At 47.0% G+C, this 13,587-nt stretch overlaps 1 long non-coding RNA gene across 1 annotated transcript in view; it reads left to right on the top strand.

Moving 5' to 3' along the window:
- The first annotated feature begins 5,771 nt into the window (after positions 1-5,771).
- The window catches only part of LOC307225423, a 46,654-nt gene continuing 38,838 nt past the window's right edge, over positions 5,772-13,587 (top strand). The window contains exon 1 of the long non-coding RNA XR_013842996.1: positions 5,772-5,973. This is a non-coding gene — a long non-coding RNA (uncharacterized lncRNA). The remainder of the gene's footprint in view (positions 5,974-13,587) is intronic.

The following is a 13,587-nucleotide window of genomic DNA, read 5'->3' as shown; positions in this document are numbered from 1 at the left end:
GCTTTCATTTTATGCATCAATGGTCTCGTTAGATAGTAAGATTCATGTTAAATTGCTGTTTTACGGGTTGTTTTTGAAAGCCTGGAATGGATTAATCCGTTTTGCATTGCTTTCTATGGGAAAGCGTGCCTTGGTTTTGGAACGCTTTTGGTTTTGGAATGGACTTCTGGAACGGATTAAGTTTGAGAACCAAGGTACCACTGTACATAGTTAAACAATGGAACTCTTGAGTCCCCTGCTCTATACTCTCTATACGTATGATTGTACAGCCATCTATCCCAGCAACAAAATCATCAAGTTTGCTGATGACACTACGGTGGTGGGGCTCATTTCAGGAGGGGATGAGTCCGCCTATCGGGACGAGGTGGAGCGGCTTTGTGTTTGGTGTGGAGAGAACAATCTGGCTCTTAATACGGCTAAGACCAAGGAATTGGTGGTGGATTACAGGAAAAAAAAGGCGGACATTCAGCCCTTGTATATCAAAGGGGAACGGGTGGAGAGGGTGGCGGAATTCAGGTTTTTGGGAGTGACTATCGATCAGGGCATGACTTGGAGCGCAAATACCACTGCTCTGGTGAAGAAGGCCCAGCAGAGAATTTATTTCCTCAGACTTTTAAAGAAGAACAATCTGAGTGAGAGACTGCTGGTGTCCTTCTACCGAGGCTCCATAGAGAGCATTCTCACATACTGTATTTGTGCCTGGTTCTCCAGTTGTACAGCTAGGAAGAGGAAGGTGCTCCAGAAGGTCATAACCACAGCCCAAAGGATTATTGGTCATCCTCTCCCATCTTTGGAAGAACTGTACGGTTCCCGTTGTCTTAGGAAAGCAAACAACATCCTGCAGGATGCATCTCACCCGGGATACAGTCTGTTTGCACTACTGCCTTCTGGCAGGAGATATAGAAACATCAAGTCAAGGACAAATAGACTGAAAAATAGTTTCTATCCAAGAGCTGTGGCCTTTTTAAATGCTGTAACTCGATAGTGTGACCTGGGAGTTTGATGGGTGTGGGTGTGGGTGTGGCTGGAATGTGGTTTGTTTGGTTGTTGTTGTTGTTTTGCTTTTGTTGTTTTTAAGGGATGGCATCCAATTTCGTTGCACTTGTGCAATGTTGCACTTGTGTAATGACAATAAAGAATCTATCTACAAGATGCAGTGATGGCCACCAACTTGGATGGCTTTAAAAGGAGGTTAGACAGATGCTTGGAGGGTAAGACTAACACTGTCTACCAGCATCACTGGCTATGTGATACCTCTACTTTAAGAAGCTGTATGCCTTTGAATGCCAGGGTCATCTTACCATCAGCCTGGCAGGGAGCAGTGATTGAGGTTCAGCACGACTGTGGCCAAGCCAGGGTGGTCTTCTGCTCCCTGCACGGCCGGAGGATGATGTCATACCCTCCTCCACCAACCACACAGGTTGCTGGAGCTTTTCCGTGGGGGAGATGAGGGTGTGGCTTGGGTAGTGGACCAAAGGGAAAACTTTCCCCCTCCGTTCAGCTCTCTGGCTATAAAGCCAGCCATGCCCAGGTCTCTGTGTCCCAGTCAGTGTTGGATTCCCCCCTCCCCTGCCCCCCCTATACTGCATGTTATGTGGTAAACTTGCTATGGAAATATTTGGTCACTTTATGTGGGGCCAGGAACAAATTCTCCTTCAGACAAATTGCCTACCTCACAGCAATTGTCACAACTTGTTGGCAGCTAAGGTGTTGGGTTGGATCCTTAGTCAAGACGGATGGGTGGGAAATTGGGGCACCTCCAAGAAATTGGAGCACCTCCTTAAAGGGGCAAGGGAGAGATGCTTCTGTCCTGAGGCCCAGATGGGGGCTGATGGGCCACAGCATGCACACACACACAAAATGGCAATCTTGCAGGGATTTCCCAATTTGAGGTACATCAAAGGGTGATCATTAACCCAGGATTGACCCTGCCAAATAATCAACCAGCAGATGGGCTGGATGATTCAGTACAGTATACACACCCAATTCCTACGCCCAAACCTACTCCCATCTGTAATCAATAAAGTTATGGCCTGTTTAACCCCAATGTGTTTGTCCTGTAGTTTTTCGCATCTTCCATGCCTTAGCCTCCACTGGCTGTGGGCTCAGTGGGCCTGGGCCTTCAATACTGTTGTAGTCAGATCCTGCTTAAGCATTTCCCAGAGCTATCTGGCTGATCACTATGAGAACAGCATGCTGGACTAGGTGGTCTTTGGGCCTTATCCAGCAGGCCCTTCTTGTGTAGATACAGTGGTACCTTGGTTCTTGAACCTAATCTGTTCCAGAAGTCCATATGACTTCCGAAACATTAGAAAACCAAGGCGCGGCTTCCGATTGGCGCAGGTGTCCCGGAAACAATAGCTGACAGCCACATCGGATGTTCGGCTTCCAAAAAAAGTTCAAAAACCGGAACACTTACTTCTGGATTTTTGGTGTTCAGGAGCTGAAATGTTCGAGTACCAAGGTGTTTGAGAACCAAGGTTCCACTGTATATGGTTCTGGGTAGCCCTAAGAGTATTATGGGATTCCAAGTACCTTGCATCTTACCTTTTTCACACATTTTGGCTACTAGTGTAGAGCGCATTGCAGGTATTGTGGCACTATTCACACAGCAAGATCTATTGTGACGATATTGACATTTTCGAAAGTAGGGGGTCCATGGCTTGGCTTTTGAAAAACGGGGTACGCAGCACTTAGCTAATTGCGAACCACTGTCTTAAGCTAGTATTTGAATCTATGGTGCAACCTCTTTGGAAATACAGTGCACCATTCTGATTGGCTCAACTCAACAATGGTATTATTAGAGCTGGAGAAGTTTCAGAAACGGGCGACCAAAATGATTAAAGGGGTGGAGAAACTCCCCTATGAACCATGGTTACAACATCTGGTGCTATCCCATTTAGAGAAAAGTTGAGTAAGAGGCGTATAAATGATTGATGGAGTGGTGACAGTGGGTGAAGAGATGATTGCAGGCTTCCCACAGGCATCTGGTCAGCCACTGTGAGAACAAGATGGTGGACTTGATGGTCTGTTGACCTGAGTCAACCGACTCATCTTACATCCTTGAGCTTTCTCCCTCACCCATAATACTAGCACTCAGGGGCATCCAACGAAATTGGATGTTGGAAGAGTCAGGACATGCAAAATTTAAAGCATTCTCACCAGGTACAGAGTTAAACCATGGAATTTGTTCCCACAAGACGGCTCCAACTTGGAGGGCTTTGAAAGAGGATTAGACTGATTCAGGAAGACTATAGCTATCAATGGCTATGTTTAGTCTTGCCTGTTGGAGGTGTCATTCCTCTAAATGAGAAAGAGGAAACATGGTACAGGTATATAAAATGATGTGTGGTCCTGATCTTGCGCTTCCCAGAGCCATTTGGCTGGTCAGACCTCACCTGGAGTACTGTGTCCAGTTCTGGGCACCACAGTTCAAGAAGGACACTGACAAACTGGAACGTGTCCAGAGGAGGGCAACCAAAATGGTCAAAGGCCTGGAAACGATGCCTTATGAAGAACGGCTAAGGGAGCTGGGCATGTTTAGCCTGGAGAAGAGGAGGTTAAGGGGTGATATTATAGCCATGTTCAAATATATAAAAGGATGTCACATAGAGGAGGGAGAAAGGTTGTTTTCTGCTGCTCCAGAGAAGCGGACACGGAGCAATGGTTCCAAAATACAAGAAAAAAGATTCCACCTAAACATTAGGAAGAACTTCCTGACAGTAAGAGCTGTTTGACAGTGGAATTTGCTGCCAAGGAGTGTGGTGGAGTCTCCTTCTTTGGAGGTCTTTAAGCAGAGGCTTGACAACCATATGTCAGGAGTGCTCTGATGGTGTTTCCTGCTTGGCAGGGGGTTGGACTCGATGGCCCTTGTGGTCTCTTCCAACTCTATGATTCTATGATTCTATGCTTAGCAGTGCCTTGCCTTGCACTCATAGAGCAGTCATGACATGACATGAAATTTATTACGGTCAGAGACCAGCTTGAGAAACACAAATGGAACTACAATCCCAATAGCAAAACAAACATTTAAAACAATATACAACAATGGATTTTAAGTTTAAAAGTGTGACAGACATGTTGTTGTTTAGTCGTTTAGTCGTGACCGACTCTTCGTGACCCCATGGACCAGAGCATGCCAGGCACTCCTGTCTTCCACTGCCTCCCACAGTTTGGTCAAACTCATGCTGGTAGCTTCGAGAACACTGTCCAACCATCTTGTCCTCTGTCGTCCCCTTCTCCTTGTGCCCTCCATCTTTCCCAACATCAGGGTCTTTTCCAGGGAGTCTTCTCTTCTCATGAGGTGGCCAAAGTATTGGAGCCTCAGCTTCAGGATCTGTCCTTCCAGTGAGCACTCAGGGCTGGTTTCCTTCAGAATGGATCGCTTTGATCTTCTTGCAGTCCATGGGACTCTCAAGAGTCTCCTCCAGCACCATAATTCAAAAGCATCAATTCTTCGGTGATGCTTTTGAATTATGGTGCTGGAGGAGACTCTTGAGAGTCCCATGGACTGCAAGAAGTGATAGGCATATAAACACATAAAAACTTTAAAATAGATTACCTTAGAGAAATGATCCAAAGTCGCCCGTGGATCCAGGTTTGGGAATTTTCTTAACAAACTAGATTGAGTCGGGGAATGGTCTGTGCCTACGGATCTGTGCGCAGAATCTGGCGACAATCCAGGTCATCTTGTGGTCTTTTCCTAACAGGAGAAGATCGAATTTTTGCTTTACCGGGAGGTCAGCAAGCCTCACCAGCAGAGTGTCAATTGTTTCTCTACATGCTTCATTGTAAAAGGGACATCTAAAAAATATGTGTTCAGGGCTTCCTATATCCCCCAAAGGACAGGCACAAATTCTGCGGTCATATGGGACTTTTTTAAAGGATACTTCCAAGACCGGCGAGGGCAGAGCCGAGCTTCTGGCGAGTGTAAAAGCCCTTCTTGTATTTTTGGATACAAGAAAAAAGAGATATGCTGCTGGTGCAGCTATGTATCTCTCAATTTCTACAATTTTGTAATCGGGGCACCTTAAGAAGTCCTGTTGTCTCTCGGTGTCTATAATTCTTTGCCTAACCATTGCTTTTGCTTGGCCCGAGCCCAGCCTTAGAAGGGCTTGAGGGGCAAAACCCAGTTTCTGAAGAGTGTTCGTGACTGCTGTCTGCCTCCCTGCATAAAGCAGTCACTCCTTGCCCTTTTCTGAACCTTTGCCAACTCTACAATAGCCTATTTGCCGTGAGACCTACTTAGGCTGGTGGGCCAGACAGTCCCTGCCTCTGCTGTTGTAAGCCTGAGACTGTGCCCTGGGGAAATTCAGTGCCCCTCCTAGAACATGACCCACAATTCTCTGTTGATGTCAGGCTTCAGTTGTAGATGTTGCCTCGTTGCTTGCTTATTCAACTTGGATACTGCCCAGAGGCCACAGGGCAGTCCACAACATAAAAATACAATATGAGAACACAAAATACATAATAAACAGAAACAAACCAATAATCCCTGCTCCTACAAACAAAAGGCCATAGATTGTTTAATCAGCCAAAGGCCTGGTTTTAGAGAAACGTTTTCGCCTGGCACCTAAAGACGTGTAACGAAGGTGCCAGACAAACCTCCCTGGGGGGAGAGCATTCCACAAATGGGGAGCCAACACAGAAAAGGCCTGTTCTCATGTTGCAACCCTCTGGACCTCTCACGGAGGAGGCACATGAAGAAGCGCCTCTGGTGATTATCGCAAGGTCTGAATCAGTTCAGATGGGGAGATGTGTGCCTTGAGGTATTGCGGTGTTCTGAGTTCCTTGACAGAAAATTCAGTGTGATAAGGGCTTTCTAAAAACAAAACAAAAAAAAGATGTGGGGACTCCCATCAGCCCCAGTCAGCAAGGACCATGCTCAGGGATGATGGAAGGTGGAGTCCATTGTCTTTGGGGGGGGGCTGCAGATTCCCTACCCATGCTCTAAACAAGCAGGCCCTGTACCAGGTAAGGCTTAGTATATTCCTTTTTAAATTTTATTTTTTGTAATGAGAGGTGGGTGTGACTTCTGATGAACGGACCGGGACGCTGGCTTCTCTCTGACAAAATTTCACGGCTTTACGTCAGAACCTCTTAAAAAAATTAAAAGGCAGCTTTCTCAGCTCTGCGTCGCTTCATTCCTTGTGCCTCTGATCTCCCATAGAGGGCGCCAGAGTTCCACTTCCTTGATATGGCGAAGACTACACATGTTGCCTATTCATGAGTGAGTACGCATAATGTACGGCGCGCAACATACTATGTGTGAGGCCCGGGACTTGTTAGTGACACTGACAGATCATTTCTTATCTATGAGATGTGAAGACTGGCCAAATATCAGCATCCATTTGTGTCGGCTGCATGTGCTGGTACACGATCAAATTAGATTGTGGAATGTAAAGGTCATTAAAGGTTCAGCCAATACAGCAAGGTTTAGCAAGCCGGCAAATGACTATCGGTAGCAAGTAAACAGGCAAATAAATTAGATCCCTTTTGGGGAGCAAAGAAGTAGGCTAGTGGTGCAGCTGAAAGGCTTCTCTATCCTCTGTCCCAGAGCATGTTTGTGTCTAGGTTGTGGCTTGGAACCAAAGGTACGCCATCTTGGCTTCTATGATGGAAGACTGCTGGGGTACAAATGTAAGAAAATGCAATGACAAAACAAATAAAGGAAGCAAATAAAGTTCGGAGATCACTGAGAGCCAGTGTGGTGTGGTGGTTAAGAGCGGTAGACTCGTAATCTGGGGAACTGGGTTCGCTTCCCCGCTCCTCCACATGCAGCTGCTGGGTGACCTTGGGCCAGTCACACTTCTCTGAAGTCTCTCAGCCTCACTCACCTCACAGAGTGTTTGTTGTGGGGGAGGAAGGGAAAGGAGAATGTTAGCCTCTTTGAGACTCCTTAGGGTAATGATAAAGCGGGCTATCAAATCCAAACTCTTCTTCTTCTTCTTCACTGTTGTTCAGGGATGGGGTCTCCCAAGCTCAGGGGTCAAAGCCCTCTCTTCCTGGCCCTGGGGACTTCCCCCAGATTGTCCTACCTCAGAAGAAATTTCTTCAGGGTCTGGGTCATGTAAGATGCTGAGAGTAGCAGCGGCCAATTGTATAAAGCAAAGGAGTGGCTACTATGGCCGCCTGGCCCAGCCAACTGCAAAGGATCATGGGAGCAAATCCAGCTTTTGAAGGATTCACTTGGCTTGAGGCTCTGCACACACAAAGTGCAATTTTGTATATGGTTCCTACATTAGTTTCCAGGTTCAGTATTCTGGTTGTTTGTGAGTTGTTTTGGGCTGCCCTGGGCAAGATCTTGCTGTTGGCTTCCACCTGTCTTGGGAGACAATGGAGTGCTTCTCCCAAGGTGAAGTCAAATGGCTGTGTTGTTGTTGTTGTTTAGTCGTGTCCGACTCTTCGTGACCCCATGGACTAGAGCATGCCAGGCACTCCTGTCTTCCACTGCCTCCCGCAGTTTGGTCAAACTCATGCTACTAGCTTCGAGAACACTGTCCAACCATCTTTTCCTCTGTCGTCCCCTTCTCCTTGTGCCCTCCATCTTTCCCAGCATCAGGGTCTTTTCCAGGGAGTCTTCTCTTCTCATGAGGTGGCCAAAGTATTGGAGCCTCAGCTTCAAGATCTGTCCTGTTTGGAGGTCCTGGGATGCCCAGATAATAATAATAATAATTTATTATTTGTACCCCGCCCATCTGGCTGGGTCTCCCCAGCCACTCTGGGCGGCTTCCATAAAAACCAAAAATACACTAAAATATCACAGATTAAAAACTTCCCTGAATAATAATGACAAGACCCTCTTCTTGGCTTTCCTGATGTGGTCCAAAGGAAAGCAGAGCAAGACGTTTGGCCCCAGCTTGGCTGCAGGAGTTGCTGGAAGGAGGCATACAAAGAACAATCCGGTTGTATTAGGGACTCAATTCTGGATTTGTGTAGGGTTTACTCCTGAAGATATCCCACAAGGCAGTGAAGCTTTTGGATCAAAGTTCTCCTTCTCCGAGATGGGCTACCTTCCCAGGTTGACAAGACCCAGCTGCCCCTCATTTCCCTCTACAGCACATGCAGAAACAGTTTAATAATAATAATAATAATAATAATAATAATAATAATAATAATTTATTTGTACCCCGCCCATCTGGCTGGGCCTCCCCAGCCACTCTGTGCGGCTTCCAACAAAGATTAAAAATACATTAAAATGTCACACATTAAAAACTTCCCTAAAAACTTGCCTTCAGATGTCTTCTAAATGATGTCAGGCAGTTGTTTATCTGTTTGACATCTGATGGGAGGACGTTCCACAGGGTGGGCGCCACTACTGAGAAGGCCCTCTGCCTGGTTCCCTGTACCTTTGCTTCTCACAATGAAGGAACGATGAGGGTGGAGACACTCCTTCAGGTATACTGGGCCGAGGCTGTTTAGGGCTTTAAAAGTCAACACCAACCCTTTGAATTGTGCTCGGAAACATACTGGGAGCCAATGTAGGTCTTTCAAGACTGGTGTTATGCGATCTCGACAGCCACTCCCAGTCACCAGTCTAACTGCCGCATTCTGGATTAGTTGTAGTTTCCGGGTCACCTTCAAAGGTAGCCCCACATAGAGCGCATTGCAGTAGTCCAAGCGGGAGATAACTAGAGCATGTACAACTTTGGTGAGACAGTGCACAGGCAGGTAGGGTCTCATCCTGCATACCAGAGGGAGCTGGTAGACAGCTGTCCTGGACGTAGAATTGACCTGCACCTCCATGGACAGCTGTGAGTCCAAAATGACTCCCAGGCTGCGCACCTGGTCCTTCAGGGGCACAGTTACCCCATTCAGGACCAGGGAGTCCTCCACAGCCGCCCGCCTCCTGTCCCCCTAAAACAGTATACTTCTGTCTTGTCAGGATTCAACCACTAAAGCAACTAACATTCTAATAATAATCAGGGTGGGGGTTTTTTTTCCAGATGGAACTCTGAATTGCAGAGGGTTGGTCTAGACGACCCTTGGTATCCCTTCCTACTCTACGATTCTGTGATTCAATGATTACCACTTAAAGGTCTGGCTAGGCATAAGGCAGCCTCCTATGTCATGTAAGCTTCAGTTTCAGGCAGGCAAGCTCAGCTTGCCTGAGACAGAAGAAGAAGAAGAAGAAGAAGAAGAAGAAGAAGAAGAAGAAGAAGAAGAAGAAGAAGAAGAAGAAGAAGAAGAAGCAGCAGCAGCAGCTGGGGGCCCTTTGTCACAAGTTGGACAAACCCCAATGTATGGGTGGTTTGCTGTGCCAGCCTGTTGAGTCACTGGTCACACAAGCCTGACGTGAAGCTCCGAGAGAGAAGCTCTGCTGCTTTCTCCCGCGCAGCTCTGCAGCTCCACAAAGGCCTGGGGAGGGAGGCAATATTACACACGGAGGTTATTCAGTAACACGTGGAATGCAAATCTACCTTGTATCTCCTTGAATCAGGAACATTAATTAGTCATGACGAGAATGCATAATTCTATTTACAGTGCGAGGCGGAAACAGCTGCCGAGGACATTTCTGCCTCCGATAGCTGCACCTGCTGTTTGGCAGCAAAAAAGGAGCAAGGAAGAGGAGCAGTTTCATTATTCATTTGGCCTTCCTTGTTCTTGTTTCCCACGTGAACAAACCAGAAGAAGAAGAAGAAGAAGAAGAAGAAGAAGAAGAAGAAGAGTTTGGATTTGATATCCAGCTTAGTCACTACCCGAAGGAGTCTCAAAGCGGCTCACAATCTCCTTTCCCTTCCTCCCCCACAACAAACACTCTGTGAGGTGAGTGGGGCTGAGAGACTTCAAAGAAGTGTGACTGGCCCAAGGTCACCCAGCAGCTGCATGTGGAGGAGCAGGGAAGCGAACCCAGTTCACCAGATTATGAGTCTATCGCTCTTAACCACTACACCAAACTGGATCTCCCTTATGCAGGGGCCAGAACGTGGGCAAGCCAGTCTTGCATAAGAACATAAGAAGAAGTGTTTGCCTTGCTGGGTCAGGCCAATGACCTATCTAGTCCAGCATCCTGTTCTCACAACAGCCAACCAAGTGACTATAGGAAACTCGCAAGCAGGATTTGAGCGCAAGAGCAGCTCTCTTCTCCTGTGATTTCCAACAAGTGGTATTCAGAAACATTGATGCCTCCAACTGAAGAACCAGAACATAGCCATTATGTCTGGCAGCCATCAATATCCCTCTCCTCCATGAATGTATCTGATCCTCTTTTCAAGCCATCTAGTTTGGTGGCCCATCACTCCATCCTGTGGGAGGGAGTTCTGTAGTCTAACTAGGAAGATTTTCTTTGATCTGAATCTTCCAGCATTGGCAGGCCTCAAATGACTTCTGTGGTATGATGGATCATTATAAGAGAATATGTTACTCATGAAAATTAACAAAAGAAAATGAAAACAAACAGTGCGCTAGGTAGATTAAGAGGTAGATGCATGATGGGGTGACAGGAAGTCATTAGAAATGCAAGAAGAACTTATTGTGATTGGATGTAACAAATATTGCCATTTCCTTTTCCTTTTCCTGGACAAACCTTTTGTTTGTTGTTTCCTTTTCATTTCAATAAAGCATTAATATATATATATATGAATCTTCCAGCATTCGGCTTCAGCAAATGTCCACAGTTTCTAATGTTATGAGAGAGGGAAGAGAAAGAGAGAAAAAAACCCTCTATCTTTCTTCTCCATACCATGCCTAATTTTTATAAACTTTTATTAAGCACTGAACTGATTTTATAATGAATTGATTTTAGAATGCTGTATTATTTTACTGTTGTTAGCCGCTCTGAGCCCGGCTTTGGCTGGGGAGGGCAGGATATAAATAAAATTTTATTATTATTATTTATTATTGTTAAGAAGAACATGTAGCCTACCATCGGAAAGGCTTCATCAAAGTTGTGGGTCCCAGAATATGGTCTGAAAGCACATGGAGTCAGTGCCTGGATGCTTTGGCTTCTGTGACGGAAGAAAGGTGTGACAGAAGTAAAAGAAAATACTTTCCCCCTCAAAACACATCTATGAGGGCACTAAGCTTAAGTTCCTGGGCTGCTCTAGATATTTTGAACCAGTCTGAGCAAGGATAGCTGTGCTGGCCAAGGTTATTGGGTGCTGCATTTTGAAGCACCTGAAAGGCACCTGCTTGAGAAAGTTGCCATTCACATTTCCGTAAGCGAAATGCAGATTGCCGTTCACGAAACTAAACCAAGACTGTCCCAATTTAAGTAAGTAATACAAAACCATTGTGGCTACGGTGTTTGAATAATTCAGGTCTTCTTGGAACAGGGGTGGGGAAGACACATCTATTTTTTCTGGTAGTCTAAACATATATGGGATGAGCTGGGGGGTTTGGTGCCATTTTCGCCTCCCCCCAATAGTCTTTGGTACCATCAGTCTTGGAGTATTGAGGGTCAGGCGAGTATTAAACTGTGCTTGATTTATAATATTTCCAAGAGCAGAAGTACTAAACATTCCTATCAGAAAATGGCATACTGTTGTTGTTTAGTCGTTTAGTCATGTCTGACTCTTCATGACCCCATGGACCAGAGCATGCCAGGCACTCCTGTCTTCTACTGCCTCCCACAGTTTGGTCAAACTCATGTTAGTTGCTTCAAGAACACTGTCCAACCATCTCGTCCTCTGTCGTCCCCTTCTCCTTCTGCCCTCCATCTTTCCCAACATCAGGGTCTTTTCTAGGGAGTCTTCTCTTCTCATGAGGTGGCCAAAGTATTGGAGCCTCAGCTTCACAATCTGTACTTCCAGTGAGCACTCAGGGCTGATTTCCTTAAGAATGCATGCGTTTGATCTTCTTGCAGTCCATGGGACTCTGAAGAGTCTCCTCCAGCACCATAATTCAAAAGCATCAATTCTTCGACGAACAGCCTTCTTTATGGTCCAGCTCTCACTTCCATACATCACTACTGGGAACACCATAGCTTGAACTATACGGACCTTTGTTGGCAAGGTGATGTCTCTGCTTTTTAAGATGCTGTCTAGGTTTGTCATCACTTTTCTCCCAAGAAGCAGGCGTCTTTTAATTTCGTGACTGCTGTCACCATCTGCAGTGATCATGGAGCCCAAGAAAGTAAAATCTCTCACTGCCTCCATTTCTTCCCCTTCTATTTGCCAGGAGGTGGTGGGACCAGTGGCCATGATCTTAGTTTTTTTGATGTTGAGCTTCAGACCATATTTTGCGCTCTCTCTTTCACCTTCATTAAGAGGTTCTTTAATTCCTCCTCACTTTCTGCCATCAAAGTTGAAATATACTCAGAGTCGCAAAGTGATTTCATGCTCTTTATTCAGCTCATAGTGGTGAGGAGGAATGAAAGTCCCCTCAAGGTATCTGCTTTATATACATTATTTACACAATGGGCTGCACATGATTGGCTAATTCCGGAATTCTACTGTCAGCCAATCAGGTTGTGGATTCACTTCTATCTGGAGCATGATTGGGTAGTTCCTGCCAACCAATCATACTGCTGCATTGTTCTAGGACCAATCAGACTGCTGCATTCTGAATCCTATTGTTCTAGGACCAATCAGGCTGCTGCCTTTTGGATCCTATTGTTCTAGGGCCAATCAGACTGCTGCAGTTTGGATCCTATTCAACCCAGTACATAACACCCCTCCCCTCTAAGTTCCAGTCCTGCCCGGGAGGTCGCATTCATAGTCCTCGAGGTACGCCGGCGGCCTACGTGTGCGTTGCGGCCTGGGGTGTTCCCTGGTCCGGGGTTCAGGTTCTGGCTCGTGTTCCAAGGATACTGGCTGTGATGGGGCTGTTTGGTCTGGCGCAACTGGCTCACTCAGTCGTGGTTCTGGTTCCAGTGTCCTTTCGGCCTCGCAGGTCCTCTCTGTATTTACTGATTCTGCCTCTCCTGCTGGCCCCTCGTGCTCTATGGGCCTCACTGCCCCTCTGTTCCCTTGGGACTCCTCTGCCCTTTCCTCCTCCTGGTTTTCTCCTGGGAATCGTCGCCGTATCTGGTCGCAGTGGCGGCGCCAGCATTGCCCCCCATCCGTTAGCACCTCATACGACACGGGGCCAGTGACCCTGGTGACTGTGGCGGGTACCCATGCTGGGCCTGCCCCAAAATTCTTTGCGTACACTGGGTCCTGAGCCTCGAAGGTCCGGGGGTTCTTGCCTTCCCCCACCACTGCCTCATCCTGAGCTCTATCGGGGTGAAGGCGGTCCAATCTGATTGCAAGGCGCCGACCCATTAGTAGTTCAGCGGGGCTCCGGCCAGTCGTTGAGCTGGGGGTGCTGTGCTGTGCTAGAAGGAATGTGGCAAGGCGGTACTCCCAATCCCCTTGTGTCATACGGCGAAGGGTGTCCTTGGTGGTCCGCACCATGCGTTCTGCTTGGCCATTGGTGGCAGGGTGGAATGGCGCCGAACGGATGTGGCGGATGGCGTTCTGCATTGTGAAGGTTTGGAATTCTCCTGACGTAAATGCAGTCCCGTTGTCTGAGACGAGAGTGTCAGGGAGCCCGTGGGTTGCAAACAGCCTGCGTAGTACCCGGATGGCTGCGGACGTAGAAGTGGACGGTACCAGTGCGACTTCCAGCCATTTGGTGTAGGAGTCCACCACTATGAAGAATGTTTTC

This window comes from Podarcis cretensis (genome assembly GCF_951804945.1).
Source record: "Podarcis cretensis genome assembly, chromosome: 10".
Taxonomy (NCBI): Eukaryota; Metazoa; Chordata; class Lepidosauria; order Squamata; family Lacertidae; genus Podarcis; species Podarcis cretensis.
The sequence above is the reverse complement of the archived record's forward strand: the minus strand, read 5'-3'. Positions and strand labels throughout refer to the sequence as shown.